The 17,904-nt window shown below is 38.2% G+C and overlaps 1 long non-coding RNA gene across 1 annotated transcript; it reads left to right on the forward strand.

Annotated features, from left to right (window-relative positions):
- The first annotated feature begins 11,912 nt into the window (after nt 1-11,912).
- LOC141594262 (uncharacterized) lies at nt 11,913-14,144 on the forward strand. The gene is made up of 3 exons (XR_012522084.1): nt 11,913-12,072; nt 12,169-12,277; nt 13,979-14,144. It is a non-coding gene; the product is annotated as an uncharacterized LOC141594262 (long non-coding RNA).
- Nucleotides 14,145-17,904: the final 3,760 nt, after the last annotated feature.

Genomic DNA, 17,904 nt, shown 5'->3' on the forward strand with positions numbered 1-17,904 from the left:
GCCATTCGAACACGAAACCTAAAGACACCCTAGAAGGGGACGAGTGAACCCTTTTTTGGGGACGGGATTTTAGAAAGGGGACCGGGTGTCCTAAAACGGGACGGGAAAGGGTTTAGGGTTGGATTAGGCGGACCGCTACCGCGGGTCCGCCTAATCCAACCCTAAACCCTTTCCCTTGCTATTGTCATTCGAACACGAAAACCTAAAGACACCCTAGAAGAGGACGAGTGAACCCTTTTTTGGGGACGGGATTTTAGAAAGGGGCCCGGGTGTCCTAAAACAGGACGGGAAAGGGTTTAGGGTTGGATTAGGCGGACCCGCGGTAATCCAACCCTAAACCCTTTCCCTTGCTATTGTCATTCGAACACGAAAACCTAAAGACACCCTAGAAGGGGACGAGTGAACCCTTTTTTGGGGACGGTATTTTAGAAAGGGGACCGGTGTCCTAAACGGGACGGGAAAGGGTTTAGGGTTGGATTAGGCGGACCGCACCGCGGGTCCGCCTAATCCAACCCTAAACCCTTTCCCTTGCTATTGTCATTCGAACACGAAAACCTAAAGACACCCTAGAAGGGGACGAGTGAACTCTTTTTTGGGGACGGGATTTTAGAAAGGGGACCGGGTGTCCTAAAACGGGACGGGAAAGGGTTTAGGGTTGGATTAGGCGGACCGCTACCGCGGGTCCGCCTAATCCAACCCTAAACCCTTTCCCTTGATATTGTCATTCGAAGACGAAAACCTAAAGATACCCTAGAAGGGGACGAGTGAACCCTTTTTTGGGGACGGGATTTTAGAAAGGGGCCCGGGTGTCCTAAAACGGGACGGGAAAGGGTTTAGGGTTGGATTAGGCGGACCGCACCGCAGTCCGCCTAATCCAACCCTAAACCCTTTCCCTTGCTATTGTCATTCGAACACGAAAACCTAAAGACACCCTAGAAGGGGACGAGTGAACCCTTTTTTGGGGACGGAATTTTTAAAAGGGGCCCGGGTGTCCTAAAACGGGACGGGAAAGGGTTTAGGGTTGGAATAGGCGGACCGCTACCGCGGGTCCGCCTAATCCAACCCCAAACCCTTTCCTACGGTCCGCCTAATCCAACCCTAAACCCTTTCCCTTGCTATTGTCATTCGAACAAGAAGAAAACCGCAAGGCATGGTTGTTTAATGCATATGGATTGTTTTTTGATGCATCTACAAGGCTACTTGATACATTCATAAGGGTATTGCACCTTAAACCATCACCATTAATATTCGAACAAACGACATATACTGGAAATCTTTAAAAGGGACAAGAAAAGGTAAACCCTCACCATTGTTGTTACCAGAAAGCATATCTGGTGGTACTTGCTCAGTAACTCTTGGTTGGATACGTGGACTCTGTCGACGTGGAGGAGGAATTTGTTCGGCTTTGCGGTTGTAGTACTTGGGTTGGGAGGATTATCGACAAAGTAAGTAGGTTAAGAAGGCAGCTTATTTGAGGCATATACAGGGGTATTTTAATGCACTGAGATTGTTTTTTGATGCATCTACAAGGCTGTTCCATAGATCCAAAAACTTCATGTAATTATGAAACAATGAAAAGCTCGATGATTAACAAAATAAGGAAAAGAAACTTCATTAATAAAACATATATCATCCATACATGACAAAGCTTTACAACATTGAAAATGGGAAACCCGAATACATAATTATACAAAGGTGGCTTAATACATGGAGTTATACAAGAGTACCACAAAAGACTGAAAATAGGGCAACTTTAAGACCTGAACCGTTAAAGGCCTAAATAGAGGAAAAAACCGAAAAAAGGCAAACTGGCCCGAGTTGCTAAGTATGTTGAAATGGCAACTGTTGTGTCACGTGCAGGAGATGGCGTGGCTAAAGCATGAAGCAACTCATTCACATGTGCACGTTCAGCATCATCAAGAGCATTAAGATGTTCTCTTTGGAAAATATTTTTCTCTTGTTGATGATGCGGGGAGCAATTTAGCTGCCAAATCTTGATCATAAAGCATTTGCATCTTTTATAAATTATTTTAGGACCCCTACGAACAATACTTACACCATTGATATCATTGGTCCGTAGAGAAATGCCATATGCATGTTCAATGCAAGGTGCAGTTGGGTGTACGAGGAAAAGCTGAGACCAATTCCTACAGTCCAACGCCATATTTGCCTTATCTTCGTTAAAATCTAGTTGGTTAAATATGTTAGTCACTAGATCTTGATTATTGAAAACATCATCAAGTTGGGCTTGATAAAGTTGTCGGTAAGTTTGAACTTTGTCTAAGGGAGCAAATGACAAACCCATAGCCTCTTTTTTTTCTCTTACGTAATTCTTGACAAAAAGTGCTTTATCTTCTTCATGAATATTGACTACCCACCCCTTGCACCAATTGGCCATACTTGGCTATGTATAAGTAGTTGACTAGTAAGAGAATGACCTACAAGCATCACAAATTGAACTCTCGAATGAAAAAACTAGAAATAGGAACTAGTAAGGAAAAAGAGTACAAGCGATCCGTCATTTGAAAATCACATAAAGCATGCGAGAAAAACACTAAGATAAATTCAGGAAATATCACATTAAGCAAGCAATACAGGTATTGCATCCAAGTTTAGAGAGAGCATTAAAATGTAGTCTATCATTATTTTGGGGTAAGGAAGGGATGAAACATAAAAACAGACAAAACTATGCAGATTTTCTTACAACATACTTTGGTCAACAGCATCATTTAGAGTTGAATTTGTTGGGTTTGGTGGGAAATAATCTTTCACTGATCTACCTCCTTTTATTTGTGTAATTTTGACTGGTGTGTTTTTCTTCCTTGCAACAGTCTTTCGCCTCATATCTGTGAATGTATTGACTGATGTTAACACAGGTGAAAATAGAAATTTCGGCCAATGCACAACCGAGAGCATTTAGATTTTGGTAAATATACAGATTTTCCGAGTCAAGGGCCCTCTACTAATTAAGCATTGGCACCTTATCGACAATGAACCTACTGCTAATTTTAAAGTGACGCCGTGTTTGATGCGGACAGGGCCTTATTTGATGCACATTGAACCCTATTTAATGCACGCTGGACCTTATTTCATGCACGGACAGAGGACGGGTATCCTAAAACCTCAGCTTACTTGGCTAAAAAATACTGAAAACAACAAGCAACTCAACTATTTTTTCAGATCCAAACAATATAGATCATTTAAAACCAAAAGACCCTCACAAAATACGCAAATTCAATTATTTAAAAGTACTTGAACATGCAATCAGAATAAAAACTCACAAATCCGCAAATTCAATTATTAAAAGTTACTTGAACATGCAATCAGAACAAAAATGCAGAAATCGCTAAACTATAAGCAATGTATAAACTCTGATTTTCTATGCAAATGTGTTCAATACATTAAAACTCTGAATTTCTGTCCCGAATCTAAGAATTCATTATAGAATAACAATTAAAAGACCTTAATTAGGGAAATTACTGCAAATTAGGGTTAAAGTTTAATATGAATTGATGAATCTCGGGGGAATTGATGAATGTCGAAGGAAAAAATATGTAACGCCCCGTAAATTTCGGACCGTTAATATATTTCGAAAATAATTAATTAATCAAGTAAAATTTGACAATAATGTATTTAAAGTAAAAATAATTCAAAGAAATATAATTTTATTATATTTTGAAGAAAAGTATTTATTTTGATAGTTTTGAAGGGTTTAAAAATAGTTTAAACCGTGTAAAATCTTTTATTTCGAAATAAGGGCGTATCGGGGGGAAAATGACAATTCGTTTGAACGTTGGGTAAACGAAATTGGAAATGGGTCGTATAAATATTCAATTTTCTTGTAATCTCGTGTTTAAAAACTTTGGTCTTGACGGAATTTGCGTTTGACTTACGAATTTAATTATTATTGAAACGAGTCAAAACCGACTCGTAAAAATCCCGACTAAAAATCCCGCACTTCCTTTTTCCTCCTTTCCTTCCTCCCTCACGCGGCATCCCCTTCCCCTTTATTCTTTTTTTTTCTGATTTTCTTCTTCTAACTTCTTCTTCTACCTCTAATAAACACCATTTTTCACAAATCAAGCTAAAAATCGTCACAATTTCTTCGTTACTAGTCCGTCTTTCGCATAATTTACCTTTCCGGAATCCTCTCGTCGCGATCTACAACTTGGTATAATTTAATTTCAGTTTTCATTAAGTTGTTTTAAGACCAAAATTCGGTATTTCGGTTTTATGCTTAATTAGTGTGTTTTTATTGTTTAATTAGGTGAAGATTTGGAGGACGAGTTCGGGGACTCGTATATTGTAGAGGATAGCGGCTAGTCGTTGTTAGGGTTTGGGTTTGAGGTGCTAATTGCTCTTTTTTCTAGCTTAAGGTAACATATTTCGAGTTACTCGACGGATTATCGTCACAATCTTTGTTGTTTTTGTATGTTTTGTAATTTTTGTTGGTGTAGTAATTTTCACATGTTTTGAATGGTTGCATGCATGTCAATTGTTAGCTTAAATTATGCCTTTTGTTAGTTTAAATTATCAAAGTTGAATTGGGGACGATTAATTAATTTTCAGACGGTCTTATACTGAGCAAAAATGAAAAAAAATAAGAGGAGTAAGGGTGGGGCAGCAGGCCGGCAGGCCCGTGGCAGGCCCACGGCTAGCCCATGGTTGGCCCGGGTCGGTCCGTTGCTTGTTTCGCGGTTTTCCATGCAAAATTTGTCATTTAAGGTTTATTAATGACATAGTTAGTATGAGTACACCTTAGGAATTGAATCATATAAGTAATAAAAATTATGTTAATAGTAAAACTACACTTATATTAATAGTTATCACATGTTAGGATAGTTTACAAAATGAAATTGTAATTAATAGGCTCAAAATGAATTTTATAGCGATAATTGTAATGTTTTGTTGATTGTGCCGAAAACTGAGCCTTAGTCCCTTTGACTGATGCGATGTCAGTTAATTGAGTGATTGGTCAGCCGCAATTTGACCCGTGCACTGTCGCCGCAGATGGGGTTGCGGGTAAAAATTGGTTGAATGATTTAGATAATCGGCTTTTTTCTTGTTTTAGGCCATTTATCAAGCTTTAGTTCACATGTATAGCTTATTGAATTTAATAGTGTCTTGTATTGTAGAAATGGCCCTAGATTCCCTGAAGCCTTTAATATGATTACTATTGTTAGAATTAGAAATTAGTATTGAGGATTCTGTTGGATTGTATGTTGTATATAGACATTTATATAGCCTTTCACATGATAGAATATTAGATTTTATGTTTGTAAGTAGGACTTATTGCCCTCTTATGGTTAAGTGGGTGTCTTACTTGACTTGTGTGGTGAGTCTTGTGTGGTGTGGGCTAAAGTATTCAAGCTGGGACTAGCTGGGACTAGGTCCTAGGTGAGTACTTCGGCCTTCATCATAGATAGGTCTTTATAGTCTTTGACGAGTATATGTTCACTGCTTGATAGCCTTTGTGTTCCTGACTAGTGGATGTTTATCCAAGTTGGGGCATGACCTCAGTTACTTATTTTGATAGTAAGTGGTCAGCTTAAGTACTAGCCAACCCTTCGGTGGTGTCCTTAGGGTACTCACTTCACTTTGTTTTAAAAAAAAGTTGTGGGTCTTGGGTGCGGTGGTGTGTATCCGCATGTCTAGGTCTGCGCAGATTTTAGGCTAGGGTTGTGTTGTCTCTTGGCCATGTTTTATTAATATTAATCCGAGCCAAGATACCGGTTCGATTACCTTCCCTACCTCGTGGTATAGACTCGAGTTACAAAGTGACTATTGACCGTGCTAAGAACTTGTGCCTGTCTTTGATATATTGCCCTTTCTTGTATGGTGATTTTATGAACTGTAATAGGTGAGATGTAAGCGGTTTCTGATTGATAAAGTTTGGATTACTATTTGTTATCTGATTCACATGATAGTTTAGTTTGGTCAGTTTAGGGGTCATTTGTTAGAATACATGATAAGTAAATGGTTTATCAAATTGTTTACATGTTACATTAATTTTGACGATTCGTGGCTGGGAGGACTCGAAGTTACTCCCCACTGAATTGTGGCTTTCGTGTTTGTATAAAATGCGATTGTCAGGTTGTGGATGCTTTGTTAGGGTCACAGACGAGCTAGTGAGCAAGGAACCTTGGACCTAGTTTGGCTTTCTTTTGTAGAAACCTTTTATCTTTTGGTTATGTATATAACCTTTTAACTTTTGGTTTTGTATATAATTTGAAGGGACATATGTCTCCCTTTTCCATTTTGGGTTGTATCATATGTATTTTCTTACCTTTAGCGGTGTTAAGTAAATTAGATTGTAGCAATTGCAGAGTTTTTGACACTCTTCTTGAGTTGGATTGGTTGTGAATGGTTTAGGAAGAAAAATTTTTGAAATTGCAGGTTTTTGGACTAGTTGAACCATTTACAAACATATCCTACCAGTTTTTCTGTAGAATTTACGTATTTAATTAAGGCTAGATTTAAGGGTGTCATAGTTGGTATCGGAGCCTATTGCTCCCGACGCACGTTTGTGCACCCCACTTAGAATCACTTGACCTTTAAATAATAAACTTGAGAGAAGGGTAGGATGGGTAGAATTAGGATTTTATGTGGTAGTCTGTTTGTGATTGCTAATTGATAGGTACTAATTAATTTTCTTCTTTTTAAGATGGCTCCGCCAAGAAGAGATATTGATGATGCTATCTTATTAGTTCTTACTCAAATTCTCCAAAACCAACAAAACCAACAAAATCAACAAGCTCCTCTTCCTCCGCCTGCTGAGGGTACTCCTGGCACCTATACCTGGGTGGCTAATCAGCTGACCCGAATCAACACTCCCACTTATGGTGGAGAGATTGATCCAGCTGCTCTTACAGGGTAGTTTCGGGAGCTGGAGAAAAGCTTTACACTGTATGATGTCAAGGAGGAACATAAAGTGAAGCTAGCCTCTCATTTCCTAGTACGAGAAGAGACGGTGGTGGTCCATGACTGGGCCTACCGTTTCAAATTGAACCAGATTTGATTGGATACGTTTCAAGGAGGTAGTGGAGGCCCGTTTCTATCCTCAAGAGCTGAAGCAGCAAAAGTTGAAGGGATTCATGGAGTTGAAGCAAGGAAGCCTTCCAGTTCAGACCTTCACTGATAAATTCAATGAGTTGGCTCATTATGCCACTAGATTAGTGAAGGATGACAATGAAAAAGCCTTCTTCTATCTTGAAAAGCTCTCTCCTAAGATCAAAAGTATGGTCCGCCGAGATTCCACTAGCTTTGTTTCCATTTATAATGATGCTTTATGGGCCGAGAATTCATTGAAAGAAATTGAAAATGAAGCTCGTGCAACTAGTTCTAGTCTTGGCAAGAGGCCTTTATATCCCTCTTCTAGGCCCTTTACTCCTTCACCTAGGTTCATCTCTTCTCCCTCTGACTCAAACAAGAGGAGATTTGTTTCTAATGTGCAAGCTAACCGTGGTGGTCAATCTTCAGCTGTTAATGATAATAAAGGTACTAAAGACCGAGTGTGCTATAACTGCAAGAAACCAGCACACCCTGGTAAATGCTTCATTGATCCTATTATATGCTTTTCTTGTAACAAACCGGGCCACAAAGCCAATGTTTGCCCGGAGAGGAAGGTGACAGCTCCTACTGCTCATGTCGCCCCAGTGAGGCCTGTGAGGCCGAAGGGTCGGATCTTTGTTATGAGCCGAGCTCGAGGCACATCCCGATATCATTGAGTACATTTTCTATTTTTGATGCTCCTTGTTTGGTACTATTTGATACGGGTGCCTCTTTATCTTTTATTTCAATAAAACTTTCCAATAAATTATCACTTGAATCATCACAAGAAGAAAGTACATCTATATCTTTACCCTCTGGTGATGTCTTTTCCTGTTCAAAAATCTATTCGGAAGTCCCTATTTCTATTGCGGGATCTATATTTCCAGCAAATCTTTTCCAATTTTCACTGGAAGAATTTGATGTCATTTTGGGCATGGATTGGTTACATACTTATCATGCTCGATTTGAATGTCGAGATCAGAAAATAATTCTTACAAGCCCTTCAGGTCACCGGGTGTCTTATCAAATGGTTAAAAGACAAACCGGTACTAAATTAATTTCTGCTATGAAGGTTGTCAATGCAATGAAAAAGGGTTATCAAGCCTTTTTGTGTATGGTGACTACTTCTGATTCTTCTTCTCTGCCTCCTAAAGAGAACATTCCAGTAGTATGTGAATTTCCCGATGTTTTTCCTGATGAGCTACCGGGAATTCCTCCTGAAAGGGAAGTTGAATTTGCTATCGATCTTATTCCTGGTACCGGCCCTATTGCTAAAGCTCCTTATAGGCTGGCACCGTCTGAAATGAAAGAGCTGAAGACTCAGCTGGATGATTTGATTGCCAAAGGTTTTATACAACCTAGCTTTTCACCTTGGGGTGCTCCTGTTCTCTTTGTAAGAAAGAAGGATGGATCTATGCGATTATGCATAGATTATCGTGAACTTAACCGAGTTACTATCAAGAATAAATATCCTCTTCCTAGAATTGATGATCTTTTCGATCAGCTCCGTGGTGCTTCTACTTTTTCTAAAATTGATCTTCGTTCGGGCTATCATCAAATTCCGGTCCGAGAAGCTGATATTCCTAAAACTGCCTTCAGTACGAGATATGGTCATTTCGAGTTTACGGTGATGCCATTCGGTTTGACCAATGCTCCAGCTGTATTCATGGATCAGATGAACCGTACTTTCAGAGAACACCTCGACAAGTGTGTTGTAGTGTTCATTGATGACATCTTGATCTATTCTAAATCTGAAGAAGAACATGTCCAACACCTTCGTGTTATTTTAGAGATTTTGCGCCGTGAAAAATGGTATGCTAAATTCTCTAAATGTGAGTTCTGGTTACCTAAAGTGACCTTCCTTGGGCATGTCATTTCAAAAGAGGGTGTTATGGTAGATCCTGCCAAAATTGAAGCCGTTGTTAATTGGAAAAGTCCAACCAATGTTTCTGAAATCCGTAGTTTCCTTGGCTTGGCGGGTTACTATCGACGATTTGTGAAGGATTTTTCAAAGATTGCTAGGCCGATGGCTCAGCTGTTGAAGAAAGAGTCTAAGTTTGTGTGGTCTGAAGAATGTGAAAATGCCTTCCAGGAATTGAAAAAGAGGTTGACTACCGCTCCGGTGTTGACCTTACCTGAAGAAGGAGTGGACTTTGATGTATACTGTGATGCTTCTAAGCATGGTATAGGTTGTGTCTTGATGCAAAAAGGGAAAGTCATTGCTTATGCCTCTCGACAGCTTAGAGTTCATGAAGTTAACTACCCGACTCATGATCTTGAATTAGCTGCGGTAGTACATGCTTTGAAGATTTGGAGACACTACCTCATTGGAGTCCATTGCAACATCTACACCGACCACAAGAGCCTGAAATATCTCTTTACCCAAAAAGAGTTGAACATGAGACAAAGAAGATGGTTAGAATTGGTGAATGACTATGATGCCAACCTAATATATCATGAAGGAAAAGCTAATGTGGTGGCTGATGCTCTTAGCAGAAAATCCTGTCATTCTTTGAATTCTGTTCGGGACTTACCTCCTGAACTTGCTTTAGAACTTCAAAAATTAGGAGTAAGCCTAGTAAAAAGGGGCTCTCATCATCTTGATGCCATGTCAGCTGAACCTGACTTCCACCGTGAGATCCGTACTTGCCTTCCTAATGATCCTACTTTCATATCCATTCGAGCTAAAATTCAACTTGGGCAAGCAAAGGATTGTAAGATTGATGATGATGGGTATCTCCGTTATCATGGTAGAATCTATGTTCCGAGTGCAGCTGATTTGAGAAAAAGAATTCTTGATGAAGCACACCTTTCTCCTTACTCCATTCATCCGGGAGGTACCAAGATGTACAAAGATTTGAGATTGCAATTCTGGTGGCCTAGGATGAAAATTGAAGTTATGGAGTATGTCAGTAAATGCCTCACCTGGTCGAGAAGTAAAGATTGAGCATCAAAAGCCGGGGGTTTGCTTCAACCCTTGGATGTTCCTCTTTGAAATGGGAGTCTATTTCCATGGATTTTGTGATGGCTTTACCCAGGACTTCCTCTGGAAAGAATGCTATTTGGGTGGTTGTGGACCGATTGACTAAGTGTGCTCGGTTTATTCCCATCAAGGAGACTTGGAGATTAGAAGTTCTAGCTCGTACCTATGTGGATGAGATAGTGCGCTATCATGGGGTTCCTAAAGATATAGTTTTGAGATCGGGATCCTCGATTTTGTTCTCGTTTCTGGACTGCATTACAGGAGGCCTTGGGTAGTAAACTATTAATGAGCACTGCTTTTCACGCCGCCACTGATGGTCAAACTGAGAGAACAATTCAAACCTTAGAGGATCTTCTTCGTGCCTGTGCCTTAGATTTCCAAACTTCTTGGGAGAAATGTTTACCTTTGGTTGAATTCTCTTATAACAACAGCTATCAAGCTTCCATTAAAATGGCACCATATGAAGCTCTGTATGGTAGAAAATGCCGTACTCCTGTCTGTTGGGATCAAACCCAAAATGTTCCAATGTTAGGACCTGATTTGGTGACCGAGTCCATTGAACAAGTTAAGATCATTCGGGAGCGGATGAAAGCCGCTCAGGACCGTCAAAAGTCATATGCTGATGTCCGTCGTCGACCACTTTCCTTTGAGGTTGATGATCAAGTATTCCTTAAAGTGTCACCTATGAAAGGGGTGAAACGGTTTGGCGTTAAAGGGAAGCTGAGCCCTAAATATATTGGACCTTTCCTGGTGATTGAAAAGATTGGTCCAGTTGCTTATCGTTTAGAATTGCCCCCAAATCTGAGCAAGGTTCATAATGTCTTCCATGTTTCTCAATTGAGGAAGTATATTAGTGACCCTAGCCATATAATCCAAGAAGAAATTCTTGAATTGGAGCCTAACTTGGTGGTTAAAGAAAGGCCAATTCGGATTCTTGACAAAGCCAACAAGCAACTTAGGAGCAAAGTTGTACCTCTAGTCCGTGTTCTTTGGCGTTGTGGAAATGTCGAAGAAGAGACTTGGGAGACTGAAGCTTCTATGTTAGCTAAATATCCTGAATTATTCTCGTAAGGTATTCCTTTTCTTACTCTTTTTCCGAGTTTCTGAGCCTTGTATAATCATAATTAGTAAAGATAGTATTCTTACTATAGAATTTTAAACTAAAAGTTTGAAAATGCTTGTATGATTTTCAATGGTTTTAACATTAGTGAATGTTGAATCTCGTTGTTGGTGACGTCCCAATAATGGGTTTTCTCATTTATTGGTGTAGAAATATTTTTTATATCTTGATATGAATATGGATGTTCTTGTCTGATCAACAAGAGTATCACTGTTTCATTGAAAAGATACCTATATTTTCTTATAACTATAATTTCTCCTTCTAAGTTTCGAGGGCGAAACTTTTTAAAAGGAGGGGTGATTGTAACGCCCCGTAAATTTCGGACCGTTAATATATTTCGAAAATAATTAATTAATCAAGTAAAATTTGACAATAATGTATTTAAAGTAAAAATAATTTAAAGAAATATAATTTTATTATATTTTGAAGAAAATTATTTATTTTGATAGTTTTGAAGGGTTTAAAAATAGTTTAAACCGTGTAAAATCTTTTATTTCGAAATAAGGGCGTATCGGGGGGAAAATGACAATTCGTTTGAACGTTGGGTAAACGAAATTGGAAATGGGTCGTATAAATATTCAATTTTCTTGTAATCTCGTGTTTAAAAACTTTGGTCTTGACGGAATTTGCGTTTGACTTACGAATTTAATTATTATTGAAACGAGTCAAAACCGACTCGTAAAAATCCCGACTAAAAATCCCGCACTTCCTTTTTCCTCCTTTCCTTCCTCCCTCACGCGGCATCCCCTTCCCCTTTATTCTTTTTTTTTCTGATTTTCTTCTTCTAACTTCTTCTTCTACCTCTAATAAACACCATTTTTCACAAATCAAGCTAAAAATCGTCACAATTTCTTCGTTACTAGTCCGTTTTTCGCATAATTTACCTTTCCGGAATCCTCTCGTCGCGATCTACAACTTGGTATAATTTAATTTCAGTTTTCATTAAGTTGTTTTAAGACCAAAATTCGGTATTTCGGTTTTATGCTTAATTAGTGTGTTTTTATTGTTTAATTAGGTGAAGATTTGGAGGACGAGTTCGGGGACTCGTATATTGTAGAGGATAGCGGCTAGTCGTTGTTAGGGTTTGGGTTTGAGGTGCTAATTGCTCTTTTTTCTAGCTTAAGGTAACATATTTCGAGTTACTCGACGGATTATCGTCACAATCTTTGTTGTTTTTGTATGTTTTGTAATTTTTGTTGGTGTAGTAATTTTCACATGTTTTGAATGGTTGCATGCATGTCAATTGTTAGCTTAAATTATGCCTTTTGTTAGTTTAAATTATCAAAGTTGAATTGGGGACGATTAATTAATTTTCAGACGGTCTTATACTGAGCAAAAATGAAAAAAAATAAGAGGAGTAAGGGTGGGGCAGCAGGCCGGCAGGCCCGTGGCAGGCCCACGGCTAGCCCACGGTTGGCCCGGGTCGGTCCGTTGCTTGTTTCGCGGTTTTCCATGAAAATTTGTCATTTAAGGTTTATTAATGACATAGTTAGTATGAGTACACCTTAGGAATTGAATCATATAAGTAATAAAAATTATGTTAATAGTAAAACTATGTTTATATTAATAGTTATCACATGTTAGGATAGTTTACAAAATGAAATTGTAATTAATAGGCTCAAAATGAATTTTATAGCGATAATTGTAATGTTTTGTTGATTGTCAAAACCGAGCCTTAGTCCCTTTGATCGATGCGATGTCGATTAATTGAGTGATTGGGGCCGCAATTTGACCCGCACTGTCGCAGGCTGGGGTTGCGGGTAAAAATTCGGTTGAATGATTTAGATAATCGGCATTTTTCTTGTTTTAGGCCATTTATCAAGCTTTAGTTCACATGTATAGCTTATTGAATTTAATAGTGTCTTGTATTGTAGAAATGGCCCTAGATTCCCTGAAGCCTTTAATATGATTACTATTGTTAGAATTAGAAATTAGTATTGAGGATTCTGTTGGATTGTATCTGTATATAGACATTTATATAGCCTTTCACATGATAGAATATTAGATTTTATGTTTGTAAGTAGGACTTATTGCCCTCTTATGGTTAAGTGGGTGTCTTACTTGACTTGTGTGGTGAGTCTTGTGTGGTGTGGGCTAAAGTATTCAAGTGGGACTATGGGACTAGGTCCTAGGTGAGTACTTCGGCCTTCATCATAGATAGGTCTTTATAGTCTTTGACGAGTATATGTTCATTGCTTGATAGCCTTTGTGTTCCTGACTAGTGGATGTTTATCCAAGTTGGGGCATGACCTCGTTACTTATTTTGATAGTAAGTGGTCGCAAGTACTAGCCAACCCTTCGGTGGTGTCCTTAGGGTACTCACTTCACTTTGTTTTAAAAAAAAGTTGTGGGTCTTGGGTGCGGTGGTGTGTATCCGCATGTCTAGGTCTGCTTAGATTTTAGGCTAGGGTTGTGTTGTGTCTTGGCCATGTTTTATTAATATTAATTAACCGAGCCAAGATACCGGTTCGATTACCTTCCTACCTCGTGGTATAGACTCGAGTTACAAAGTGACTATTGACCGTGCTAAGAACTTATGCCTGTCTTTGATATATTGCCCTTTCTTGTATGGTGATTTTATGAATTGTAATAGGTGAGATGTAATCCGGTTCTGATTGATAAAGTTTGGATTACTATTTGTTATCGATTCACATGATAGTTTAGTTTGGTCGGTTTAGGGGTCATTTGTTAGAATACATGATAAGTAAATGGTTTATCAAATTGTTTACATGTTACATTAATTTTGACGATTCGTGGCTGGGAGGACTCGAAGTTACTCCCCACTGAATTGTGGCTTTCGTGTTTGTATAAAATGCGATTGGCAGGTTGTGGATGCTTTGTTGGGGTCACAGACGAGCTAGTGAGCAAGGAACCTTGGACCTAGTTTTGCTTTCTTTTGTAGAAACCTTTTATCTTTTGGTTATGTATATAACCTTTTAACTTTTGGTTTTGTATATAATTTGAAGGGACATATGTCTCCCTTTTCCATTTTGGGTTGTATCATATGTATTTTCTTACCTTTAGCGGTGTTAAGTAAATTAGATTGTAGCAATTGCAGGGTTTTTGACACTCTTCTTGAGTTGGATTGGTTGTGAATGGTTTAGGAAGAAAAATTTTTGAAATTGCAGGTTTTTGGACTAGTTGAACCATTTACAAACATATCCTACCAGTTTTTTTGTAGAATTTACGTATTTAATTAAGGCTAGATTTAAGGGTGTCATAAAATACATGCATGATAAAATTACAGTACAATCGCCATTATCGGAAGCATAGTACCTGAATTTGTAGGAATGAGATTGATAAATCTCGCGAAAATGCTCGTGATGAATGGATTGAACCGTAATATGAGAAGCAGATGATCGGAAACGATGAAGGTAGGATAGAGATGAGCAGCGACGACGATCGGAGAAGACGAACGGAAATGGCGACGATCGGAAACGGGGATGATGAGGGTCGTAGAGAGAGAAGAAGATGAGTGAGAAAGGGAAAATTGGGAAATGAATGAAATTGAAGGGTTTGGGGAGTTGAGCGCGTAAAGTTGTAATATTATTAGTAATATTAATTAGTAATGTTAATATTAGTAGTATTATTAGTGGTTCTCATGGTTCTCATCATCCTAGTGGTTCTCATATGATCCCGAATCTATATATATATATATATATATATATATATATATATATATATATATATATATATATATATATATATATAGTCGAGATCCAGTGAGAACCAGTAGTATAATGAGAACTATGAGAACCATTCACAGCCCTTGGATCTCTAATTATACTAGACGACTGGACTGAGTCATCCCCCAAATTGTCGAGCAAACCTCAACCCCTCCTAACATAATTCATTTTCCAATTTTCCTTTCTCTCTCATATTTCTTTCTCTCTCTTCGACCATCAAGCTCCGCTCCACCGCAATCGCCCACCACCTGTCCTCGTCGCTCACTAATGCGACACTTATTCTTCTCTTTTGCGTCCCCTGCTGCGACACACACCTCTGCCAGCACTGCATATCCGAGCTCCGTTGCTTACAGCTACGATGACCGTCATCCTTACCTCTACCTCTGTCGTCCTCTGTTGTGGCGACCACCGCAACAAACCAAATCTGTATCACTGTTATTTGCTCTCACACTTTCGGTGTCGATTTGCTGCTTCGAGTTGATTTCTACGCAGCTATTGCATCGAAACCGAGTGTGCTATTGTTCTAATTGATTCAAGGAGGGTTAAATTGGCATCATATCTCCAATTTCAGGTGTCTTCTAATCCCTAATTGCTTTAATTGCATCATTTTGTTTAATTTGTGAAATTTAGGTTTGAAAATTCGTTCTTTGGGTTCAATTAGTTCAAGTTATGGTCGATTTCCAGAGGATGATTTACTCAGCATTAATTCGATAATAGACTTTTCATTTGTGTGTGTAATACTTTCGATGACTGCAACCTGAAATTTTTTATTCAACTTTAGTCTACTTTTGTTTCGTATTATATTTGCTCCACCCTATACCACGCCCACGCCCACATCAACGACAAGGCGAATGGATATAACCGAGGCCATCACCCATCCCAGTGTGTATTGACTATCAAGGTTTAGAGTAGTAAGCTCAATAAGATTAATTTTGATTAGGAGTATGGGAAATATAAATAACTCTCAATGTCAGCATCGTAATTATAATAGAATAAAACTACAGAGATGATTTACTTAGCATTTTGTGCTGATGGACTTAGTCTTTGGATGTTCTCCCATATACATTAGTAATTTTTTTAATTAATTTTGTCAGTATATGCATCAGTCAACATAGAACTAGTTGATCCAATATATCACCCAACTGTCCATCTTAAATATGAATAATTATACTCTCTGCACCTCTTGTGCACTTCTCTAGAGAGCAAAAAACATTGCTGCAATGACAAAATCATCATCATCATCGTATGGTCCATGGTCCATCTACAAGCTTTTCTTTTCTATATCTCTTATCTGTACACTTTTTATGTCTTCCTACCTATTATTCAACAAACCCGCCTTAGCTCCAACCTCAATTCTGCAAAATACCCTCCAAAATCCCAATTTTATGCTCAAAGTGTTTGTTTCTGAACTTCCCAGTTCGTACAACTATGGGCTTTTACAGGATGTTCAGACTTGAGTCGATTATTGGGAAGAAATTCGAGGCCTTATCCGAGTAGATTTTGATGCTTATTTAGGTGTTAAATTTGCTAGCTTGCTTTCGTTTTTGCTGCAAATAGAGATGCGCATACTAGAGATGTGTGAATTCTGAGGTCGGTTTGGCTCGACTCTTGCTATGTCGAGTCATTATGCGGGTATGAGTTTCTATCAAACTTAATGCATTAATCTGAAACTCAAACTGAAATAATCAATTTCCACTTCCAATTGCAAGGGAAATGAAGTAGCAACTTGAATATTCTTCGTGTTTCTTCTCCTGATAGAAGTGGATTAAACATCGTATGTTGGCAGATGTTGTCAGATAGTTATTTGCATTATCAGGCAAATGTGCCACCTGCAGATCAGAGCAGCATTCATCAACTTTCTGAATTCAGCCGAGTCTAAGTAGCATAGGTCGCAACAATTAAGTTGATGAAATTCTTACCCGCTCATAAAGTTCTTGGCCTTGTTCAACAAACACTCATAGCATACCTGAAATTTATTTTTGACAAATTAGAATCACCAAAGTTCGATTTTAAACTGATTGAAGTACAGTAGTATTGAAGACAGAGAAATAAGCATCATTAAAACTCTTATTTCTGGCTGTAGAAACATGCAATGCCTTCACATAGATATCTGATACATCCTATTTTACTATGAAGTTACTAGGCTGCAAAACAGGATGCACATTTTACTTATTTTGAAAGCAAATTAGCTCAAACGGGAGAGCGTTGTGCAATGCACAAGATGTGGGTTCAATTCCCACATTGGCTAGGAAATAACGGTGTTTCTTTTACATTATTTTACATTGTAATTGCCAAGGACAGGTAGTTTCTATGCGTAAGCCTAAAATGCCTTGAAAACACCGATAAATACATTAAATTTCCTTCACGATCATTTTCCTTATTTCATGCACGTAGTACCTTATTTCATGCACATAGAACCTTATTTCATGCACATATAATGAAAATTAATGTCCTTAACCAACAGTAATTAGTAACATAATATAACCAACTGGTGCAACTGAAGAACTTTTTAATGCACATAGAACCTTATTTCATGCATATAGAACCTTATTCCATAAACTTATAATCTTATTTCATACCCATGTAAAATTAATGTCCCTAACCAATAGTAATTAGTATCATAATAAGAACTTTTTCATGCACATATAACCTTATTTCATGCACATATAATAAAAATTAATGTTCTTAACCAACAATAATTAGTAACATAATATAACCAACTGGTGAAACTGAAGAACTTTTTAAAGCACATAGAACCCTATTTCATGCATATAGAACCTTATTTCATGCACTTATAATCTTATTTCATGCCCATGTAAAATTAATGTCCTTAACCAACAGTAATTAGTATCATAATAAGAACTTTTTCATGCACATAGAACCTTATTTCATACACATATAACACTTATTCATGCATGTACACGTGACGGCTATCATAAAATCATGGGAGTTTTTATTTATTAGGTTATATGGGATTTGAACCCATACCTTTGTGCAAAATATGCACATCGCTCTACCATTGAGCTAATAACCTTTACAATATAGATAACTTTTAAAAATGAAGA

This window comes from Silene latifolia, chromosome 8 (assembly GCF_048544455.1).
Source record: "Silene latifolia isolate original U9 population chromosome 8, ASM4854445v1, whole genome shotgun sequence".
NCBI classification, from domain to species: Eukaryota; Viridiplantae; Streptophyta; class Magnoliopsida; order Caryophyllales; family Caryophyllaceae; genus Silene; species Silene latifolia.